Consider the following 10,359-nt stretch of genomic DNA (forward strand, 5'->3'; position numbering starts at 1 on the left):
AAATATTTTTTTTTTCATTTTCTTCGTTCATTTTTCTACAATGTTTTTTTAGGAATATTCATTTGTTTTGAATTTTGTTTAATTTTATTAATTCAATCGATTAGCAGCTGATCGTTTAGTTCATTAATTTGCATAACAACAAGTATAATCGCACATGCCAAAGTTGTCTTTTCATTGAATTCGTGAATTTTATTGAATCAAGCAAGCTTCATATTAAAGATGAAACAGAAGAAATGATGAGAATAGGCTTCAAGAAGTGTTTAAAAAGGAATTTACTACATGACTTATATAGATAAAAAAAAATTTGGACAAACATTCTACTGGCCATTGACGTTCGGAAAAGCGAAAAAAATATTTTGTCACAAGTGATGATCTAGCTGATAATCAAATTGATGAAGAAAGTTATTATATTAATAGATCAAATTATCCTATTGAAAGGATAAAAGTAAGAAAAAAATCAATTAAAATTATTCGAAAAGCGAATCTCGTTTTTTGCTTTTGTGAAAGGAAAATATGCTCGATTTTTTCGAGTTACACAATCACAAAATTATTTTTATCATTTCAATATCAACAGAGAGTGACTGATTACGTGTTTGTTTCGTTAGATTAAAAATATGATCTTGCTGAATTGAAACGGTTATGGTGAACCAAACGGAGATTGCATAGAAAAAAAAATTAAAAATTCGAAACGATTGACAAGAATATCAAATATGATTGTTTCGGTTCACCGTAGAAATCGCTATGTCATAAAAAAGCCACCTCGTCTCGGCAGCTCGGAAGTGGAAAAATGTCATTTTGGTCAAAATTCCAATTAATCACGAAAATCGGTTCATTTTTCACCCATTGTAGTCATTGGGCTATTTTTTCACATTGAATTTTAATCTTGTCGTGTTGAATTGATCAAATTTGTAATCTATCTCGAGTCTACTATGTTAACAGAAAGTTGTGTCAGAAAGGCTCTTGTACCAACAACTACAACGCGCCAAGGAATCCTTGAACCTTTTTTCTTTTTGTTCCATTTTTATTTGTGTACCTCCATTCAACATTGGTTTATTTACATGTCTGACACGCACACATAAATGTGATATATTCCGACTTCCCTTGTCAGTGCGTGCTGATGAAAATGTTAGTTTAATTTATTCTAAATATTGGCCATAATGAGTTTCATCTTGAGGTTGTCAAAGACATGTGTGCATACACACACGGGGAGACTCTTTTATTCTAAAATGAGAATAGTAAAATATTTGAATTTGAATAAACACGCGCATTGTCTCTTCCCCTGTAGGTCGTACGCAGCGAATTTTCCTTCAACATTGGGTCCTTCAATAAATCTTATGATAAAAACTGAGGCGAAATAGAGAGAGTAGAAAAAATGCAAAAGAGCATTCAGTAAACAAAAGACGACGATGATGGCAATAAAACAATGGCAACAGAGAGTGAGAGATCGACAGATAGATGTGACAGTTGGAGAGAGTGAGATGGCGTGCGCGCACGCCGCATCAATGGCATCATCGATCAACATCGTACCGCGTACGATATCATAATGAACTTCACACCACATCAATTAGATAGATAGCTATTCAAATCAGAAGAGCACATCGCGGTGCTCGAGTCGATAAATCGTCAGATAATAATGTGGTCGTAACGCGCAGGAACGACAAGAAAAATGACAAAGAATAAATGGAGTGTGATGTATTCATAAAATAATCTGTCCATAAAGCCTTATTCTGTTGTGTTGTACATCATATCGTTTAGTCGCAGCCATTTGAATAATTAAACCAAAGCCATACACATTGAATAGTGAATCTCGTATGAATTGCCCAAAAAATGCATCCATTTTTTCGGAGGTTATTCGGCTTTTATGTTTAGTTTTATTTTTTTTTCCTCCAAAAATACACCACATCAGATGAAAGAATGAACACAAAAAATGAGTTATGAGCTGTGTTATACAAGGAGATGCCGTGTGCAGCATATAAATAAAATTTGATTTGTCCGGGGGAAGAAAAGGAAGAAAATGGGAAAAATAAAACGATGATATTGTTTACACATTTGGTGGTATGAAATGAAACACCAGCGTCGACTACGAAAAAAAAGAAATAGATTTGAAAAACTAGACACAAAACGAAAAAAAGAGAACAGCGAACAGCGACAAGTCGACAAAAGACAAACCAGAACAGGCTAAAACAAACAACCGGATAGCTGCATACTTCTTCGAATGAAAGGAGAAAAAAATGGCTTGAAACAACAGCAACAGTATGCGCAAGAGGCTTATCGAAACGTGAGCTGAAGACGGTAGTTTCAGTTGGATCAGTTGCAGCTTCGAGAGAATACTTCAATGTTGTTCATTTCGTTTTTGGTGTCTCTCTGTTGTTATTTCCTTGGTTGTACTCTTGAGTCGTAGTTCGTTAATAGACACATTTATGAATTAGCCTACCAAAAGGGAAGCAACGAAACGACAACAGAAGAAGAAAAAAAAAACTAAATAAAAATGCAAACATGAAAAACGACGATGAGGACAGAGAGACAGAGGAGTACAAAAAAAAGCTATCATATAGAAATGACTGATTGATATTCGTCTTCATGCGTATTGAATTTTATTAGATTTGTGCGTTATGCGTGGTGGTATTGACTTGTCCTTACGGCCACTGTATGTCTATGGGATCGTGTTAAATTTTTTTTTCTTTTTTCTTCGTTTTCTCATCGTCGTTTACGTGCATTTCTCTTCCTCTTTCGTCGATTTTTCGTTCGCTTTTTTTCTGTGCATTATTTTCATTTGGCTGTTTTATCCATCATCGTCGTCGACTGTGTGCTATAGACCATATATGCTGGTGTGTACAGGGGCCAACTATTTGGTATGTTTCTCGCTTAAAAGAGAAAAAAAAAATTAAAAGAGAAGAAAAGAAAAACAACTGAAACCGATCGAAAAGCACACAGAACGAAGCGATTGTCAACACACAAATATGAATATATATATGCGAATGCGACATCGACCGATCGAACGAACGATACGATACTCATTCAATCTATTACCGTTCGCTCTCTTTCTCACGCACACACTCATGCATAGCCAGAGAGACACTCTCTGACTAACTGTGTGGTAGGCGTGTGTGTATACAGTGTGAGTGTGTCTCTCTCTCTTTTGAGCGCTAGCACACGCTCGCACGCCTCTATGCCTCTTCACAATATTCCAAAATAGTGAGAGAGCAAGAGCGTAATCCATCGAAACGGGTGTAAGCGGTTTGCGTTCGACGAAACGTTTGCACAGTCGAAAACATGTGTTGAGAGCGTTATGATCGTTACTTATTCATGAATTGAAGAGGAAAAAAATCGTCTTTTTTTTTTAGCCGGCAATTTATTAATTCGACGATTTGAAAACGAGCCATTTTTACACGCCGCTATTTTGTTAAAAAAAAAAAAATTACAAGACCTATTCTCGCCATTTTGGCCAGTAAGTGAAAAAGTGGGTTTTTTTTTCGTTAAAAAAAAAGAAATTTTCGCAAATCGTTTTTTTTTTCGCCAATTTTTTGTGGTTGATAAGAAGAGCAACGAAAAAAGAAACGGTTTCATTTCGGTTGTGTCCGTGCGTGTTTGTGTGTGATTTTTTCTTTTTGCATTTGATTCTAGTGAATAATTTCGCCGAATCACTCTCGAAGCAACAAAAAAAAACGGTGAATAGAAAGGCGAGAGAGTGAACGAGCTTGTTAATATTTGCACGGAACTTTTTTTTTCTGTCTTCTTTCGTTTGAATTTTTGCTCGATTTTCTTTTCGGCAAAGTAACATAAATTACACACAACCAACAGCAACAACAACAAATTTTTTGAAGAATAAACGCCTTGGAATCCATGTGATCATTCGACAGAAAGAAAAAGAGGGAGAGAAAGAGACGATACTGTGCATTGTTAAGACTGAACAAACGGTTGAGATAATTCGCAATTTTCATCTTGGCAAACAAACCCAGCCCAGATAACAACACTATCAATTTTTTCTATCGCTCGCTCGTTCGTTCGCTTCCTTCAACGCCAAGTGTGTGTTACATTTGTCGTTGTCAACTTCTTTTTGGCACAATTCTTATTTGCGCCCGTCATTATTTGCCACTGCGGAGAAAAAACGATCCAGGTAATTTCTTTCATCTCTTTTTTTGTTGTTACATCACACCTTATTTTTAAGATCAGTGAATTACTTGTGTAACTGTATAAGTCCAGAAATTTTTCTGCTGAAGATCGAAACCAGAGAGAGAGAGAGAGAGAGAGAGAGAGAGAGAGAGAGAGAGAGAGACGTAAAAAAAAGAATGTAAATGGGTTAATTGAGTTATTCAATACGGTTAGCATATTTTGTTGCTATCGAATGGTACACGTGATGTCTTGGGGAATTCGGGAGAATGAACGAGAAGAGTCAAGCAAATACACATTGGACAAGCATGCGAAACTATAGTATTGAAATGTGTAATTGAGACTTTGACGCGCGCACGCCACTTATTTAGATCTAGATGAAACTCAACAGATAATTTTCGTGTAGAATTCACAATGTTGATCTAATGCCATTTGCGTAGAGGTTTGAATTGACATTTCGATTGAACCAGAACATTTGCGAAGACATATCGAACCATTCACAATGTAGAATTTTATCTGACAGGCTCTCTCTCTCTCTCTTTCGAAAGCAACAACTTGCACACCAACAATCGAAGTAACAGCCAAGGAAAGTACAAGCAATATAGATGCTTTTGTTCTTGGAATTACTCACATTTTTCGGCTTTTCGATTTTCTTTCAACCGAATTTTTCGCTTTTCTTCTTAGCATTTATTCTTTGCTTTCTCGGGAAAAATGATTTAAGCAAATGCAAATGAAAACTTTTTCGAAGAAAATATTACGATTTTTTGCAATTCATGAAAATTTCCGAAAAACTATGCAATTGGATATGTATGAATGAAAATTGTCAAGAAACAAATGAATAATATGAAGGAAAGAGAGAAGAAAAAAATCAATGAATCGATTTTCTCTAAGAAAAAAAAATTTCTCTTCAAAAAAATCGTTTTCTTCCCGAAAGTGAAGAAAAAAATCTCAATTTTTGACGGTGAATCACCGTTTTTTTCTTTGAAAAAATCGATTCGCCGGCGAAAAAGTGGGAAAAAAGTCACATTTTTTCTAAAACAGGCTTTGGTTTTGAGAAAACTGTGTCTTTAAAGCCGTCTTATTTGAAACCGTCTGTTTATTGGAAAATTTATCTCTTTCATTTGGACAGAATTTAATTTTTTCTAGTACAAAAGACTCGTTGTGTACCAAATTCATGTGTTTTTGAGCAAAAAATTGTCTTTTAGTATACTAAGGAACTTCTATAGAAAAATTCTCTTTCCGCGTAAGAAACTTACCTTTTGATTTCGACCACTTTCAAGTCAAATCCGTCATCAAATTCTCCTCTTTTGTCAAAATCGCCGTTATCAAAATCTTACTTTTCGCCAAAAAATGTGATGTTTTGGGTCAAAATTTCTCTTTATCCGACGAAAAGTTTATATTTGATTGAAATTTCCTTTCTTCTCGCATCAAAAGTCGTTATTTAAAAAACTTCAGGCAAGAATTTTCTCGCTATCAAAATGTATCGAATATCGTGTCCATCCTCAGCCGGCATTACATTTCGGTGCGATGCGATCAAAATTCGAATTTATCTAATTGGTCGACATTTTTGACATGATAAACATTTGAAAATGTCAATGGAAAGTATGGGGCCGGTATTCCACTGCCGCTACATGATCACATTGCGATGGAAGTGTTGCGCGGCGCTCGCGAGCTGTTGCACTGGCCCAAACTTTATGATAAAGCTCAGCATGTGATTGTATAATTGTGTAATTATTAATGAGTGAGCGAAAAAAAGCCCCATATCGTACGATCCACACCACACCATGAATGAGGAAGGCAGTTAAAACTTTTGAAATGAGTATAAAGAAAGAGCGAAAAAAATGCGCTCGCGCGCACACACACATCACATACGTGAATAGCTACTTAGTGAAACTTGGTATATATCGAAGCACCATTTAAATAGTGCAAGAGAGAGAGAGAGAGGTTGAAGGAAAGCGTAGAAGAAGAAAAAAAACACAATCATAATAATGATCGTACATTTTACAATCGTTCGGCTGGTGTATTAAACAATAAACATTATGACAATCAGCTACAAAAGCTACATAACCAAGAAGCAATCCAACAAAAGTGAGTAAGAGCAGCGCGAGAAGAAAAAGAGCAACGTTATGAGTACTAGTGTAATGAAAGCAACAACAGCAAACAACGACGACAACTACGACGATGACGACGAAAAAAAAAGTTCGAGTCATTTACAATTTACACACACTGTTTGCGATCGTCATTGACCTAACGGCGACCGCCAGAAAACATAACACAAAAATGCGACACAGCATGAGCGATAGAGCGCAAATGAGCCAACGAATGAGACAGCGAATCCATTGAACACCGATTGTGAAATAGTTAATTATGCGTCGATGAGATGGTTAAATAGCCGCGTGAGAAAACAAAATTGCCGACGTCGATTGACAATTGCATCCGAATTGAGTGTGTGTGTGTGTGTGTGGATCGAGTGAGTTTGACCCATCAAAGCTCATACAAATTAACAATTTTTATAGTTATTATAAACGAATAAAAAAGTGTAACAGACAGAAAAGCGAACGACATCGAATGGACAAATTGAAATCAGTGTGTGTCTCACAAACAATGTGCATTCGAATGAGTGTGTGCTGTTGCCCCATCAAGAGAGTAATTTGCGCGTAAACCAACCGATCGATCGAAAAAAAACTAGCGACTGACTGACCGGAGGAGTAGCTACATGGCACACGCGACTGAAATGGATAAGCGTACCGAGTCGAACAGTACCAAATTTAGTATCATGCACTAAAATGCGCTAATATTTTATTTCGCATTTTGGCTCTGTGACGCCGTTCGTTCGGTCGTGTTCCATCCATAAGTGAGTCGGGCGCGGGTTTTGGAGCTGTGTCGTCGTCGTCGACGTTTTTTTTCTTCTCTTCACTCTGTCGCCTGTGTCTCTCTCCTCCAGTCGCAGAGAACAAACATCCAAATCGTTTTAGAAATTAAACTACATTTTGTTCCATCGAACATTCGCATAATCGGCGATGATGAATAAATACTATATGTGTTTAAAATACATACGTCGACAGAAAATTACGTTCGAATTGCACATTCATCTTTGCGTTACGAAAACAAAAACGGCGAAAACAAACAACGCGAACAGAAGAGATAGAGAGAAAAAAAAACAACGCGCTCAATTCGATTGAGTCAGTCAGTGTTGATTGTTGTTGTTGCTGCTGCCGCTGCTGCTACTTTTTTGCCTTCATCTCTTGATTTCATCCGATGGATGTCTATCTTACTCTCCGGATGTCTATCTTACTCTCCGCACAATAAACACTTGTTTTCACATTTCATTTCAGCCACATCTTTCACTCTCACTCCGCCAGTGATAGCTATTTTTATAACAGCTCGTTTTCTTTATTTTCGATAGAATTCTTCGCATCGCATTTTTTTTCTTCTTTGCACTGCTCTGCTCTGCTCTGCTCTGCTCTGCTCTGCTCTGCTCTGCTCCGAAGTGCTGGGCTGAGAGTGCTGTATGTGTCTGTTTTCATTCCATTTCGTTCTGTGTGTGCGCAAATTTCATTGTAATTATTCGGATTTCGATAGTCTGATGATGGAAGTGATGCGATTAATTCAAAAGCACGCTTCATTCAAATGCGCTAAATTTTGTTTTTGCACAAAAAGAAGAAAAAACGATCCTTTTATTAGACGAAAAAAAGTACGAACTGATGCGCTGTTTCTTTCGTTTGCTCGTTCCAAAGCTATTCTTAGTTAAATCCATTGCATGACGTTCAACGAAATCCGTATGCAATTTACGGTAGCCGGGAATTCCACTGCTGGAGCGCCGGGTATTTTTTCGGTAGTTGCAATCGTCAGAGGAAGGGAAAGAGACGAAGAAAGAAGGAGAGAGAGAGAGAGAGAGAGAGAGAGAGAGAGAGAGAGAGAGAGAGTGAGGCGAAAGCGAAAATTGGATTTAGACGGATCTGTTGCCATTTCACGATGGGGATTTTCTTTTTCGGTGTTTGCAGCGTTTTTTTTAAAGAGAAGAAGAATGCTTTTGCAGTGTTTCATTAAAAAAAAGATGAAATTTTTCGTCTTTTGGAAAGGTTTCGTGTGCGAAAATAGTTTCGGTGGCAAGCGTCAAATGATAAGCTTGGCAAACGCGTTTTTTTAAACGCAGATATTCATTGGTATTCAGGCTGTCTCGAAAACAATTTACTCTGCGCGAAGACATTTTATTCTTTGAAAAGTCTCTAAGAAGATCTATTTAAGGTGTTTATTGAACACTGTTTAATTTAAGACGTTCTATTTAAAACGTAACTCCAAAAATGATTCAACAGTTCATTGTATTCAACGTTAACCGCATAGAAACGAACATGGCTAGCATAGATTCCCAACGAATGATGTATCAAGTAGGAAACTCGTATTTAGTTCGCTATCAAAAGGTTGATAGTTAGAATCACCGAAATTAATTGAATGCTCCTTTTATGGCACATTCCAAGTTTTGAATATGAATGAGAGTCAATTTTTTGAATTTGAAACAGAGCGTGCGATGGAAATAAAAAAAAAGAAGAACAATACGCCATTCGCTGATTAAACTCGAATTCGTGTTCGCCTGGTGATCGCACAACAATGTCACATGCTGACAATTCATCCATATATTACTTTTATATAACTCTCTCTCTCTCTCTCTCTCTCTCTCTCTCTCTCTCTCTCTTCGTATAGCGTCTTTTGATCGCACACGGACCTTGACACGACCTTTTTTAAACAAAATAAACACAATTTGTGTGACTATCCAAAACGCAATTATAATTCCATCGCATTTTATTACAATTCATTTTTTTTTCTCGAGATTCTACATTCTCTTCGTCTCGCTCGCGTTTTGAGTCATTTCTGCTGCAGAATGCAAGCGCACAATGTGCGTGTGTCGGTGTGTATTTGTATGACGATACACAAATGCATACGGCACGCAACTTGGCCTGACCGACTGTTTGTTTTTCAATATATATATTTTTTTTTGCACAAATCATGGATCAACTGATATTGAAAAATCACAGATGGACTACGTAAAAGTCCAATTTTAAAGTTCGAATTCGAAGTTTTAAAAAATGCGAATTCAAATTGCGATTCGAAACTGTGAAGTTCAAATTTGAAGAGCTGAAGAGAAAAAATCATCGTTGAATTTGCAACGTCTTGATCAGTAAGTCCAAAAATCAAATAGTCAAACTGAATAATGTCAAAAAAAATCAAATAGATGAGAGCAAACATCGGAAAGTTGAGAGAGAAAGGGACAGTGAATCAACGATTCAGAAGGTAAAAAAAGACAAACAAGTCATATAGAGCGAGTGTGAAAGAGGTACCCACCGAGAGAAACCGTAAGAAACTCACAAATTTGTATCGATTGAGTAAGACCAACAACAGAGAGAGAGAGAGAGAGAGAGAGAGTGAAGAGAGAGAGAGAGAGAGAGAGAGAGAGAGAGGGAGAGAGAGAGTACCAAAAAAAGTGGAGCAAAAAGTGCAAAAGCGAAAAAGCAAAAGTTTGAAAATGAGAAGGCAAAAACTCTAAATGTCTCTCTCGCAACCTCGCTCTCACTCATTCACTCTCGCTCTTTCGCTCGCTCTCACTCTCTCACCAAAAGAGAATACATGAATACAAATTATGAATGAAAGAGGGGCTCGATGCCAATTAGGTATTGTAATTGCGGTTTATTAAACTAATTCCATTTTAATTGCCATGAGATTGTCGAAACGGTTAATGAGTGAGCGAGAGTGAGAGACATTGAACAATTGCACCCGAAACCGGCCTCATATTTCCAAATTCACAAAACATTTTTTTTCACGCCTAATTAATTAACATTCGTCGAATTCCTTGGATTCGTCTTCTTTTTCTTACCTCTAGCCATTGAGTCGGCTCTTGCTTCGTAAGTGATTTTTTGTCCCCTTTTTCAAGTCATTGGTTAATTTCTCTTCTTTTTCATAATTGTGTGAAAAGGCGACAATATATGGCCAACTCTAGGGTCTAGAGTCTAGGCCATTCATTGTAGAATTGGCTCTAGGCCGTGTATTGTCGCCTTTTCTTCGACAGAATCGGTGTTTAACTGTTAGACTTTAACATGATATGTAAACTAAAATTTAGAGGTATTGTTCTTGTTAGCTGGATGTTGTTGTGTCGCTCCAGTCGATGGATCAAAAGCCATCGTGTTTGGATTCCAATGTTCACACAGCCGAGAGAGAGAGAGAGAGAGAGAGAGAGAGAGAGAGAGAGAGAGAGAG

At 37.0% G+C, this 10,359-nt stretch overlaps 1 protein-coding gene across 1 annotated transcript in view; it reads left to right on the forward strand.

Moving 5' to 3' along the window:
* Positions 1 to 3,184: 3,184 nt before the first annotated feature.
* Positions 3,185 to 10,359, forward strand: part of LOC129575847 (protein windpipe) — a 31,253-nt gene continuing 24,078 nt past the window's right edge. The window contains exon 1 of the mRNA XM_055459984.1: positions 3,185 to 4,117. The gene's annotated coding sequence lies outside the window, so the exon portion shown is untranslated. The remainder of the gene's footprint in view (positions 4,118 to 10,359) is intronic.

The sequence above is a fragment of the Sitodiplosis mosellana genome, unplaced genomic scaffold, assembly GCF_009176505.1.
Source record: "Sitodiplosis mosellana isolate CC-2019 unplaced genomic scaffold, AAFC_SMos_1.0 Smas_scaffold_6170, whole genome shotgun sequence".
NCBI classification, from domain to species: domain Eukaryota; kingdom Metazoa; phylum Arthropoda; class Insecta; order Diptera; family Cecidomyiidae; genus Sitodiplosis; species Sitodiplosis mosellana.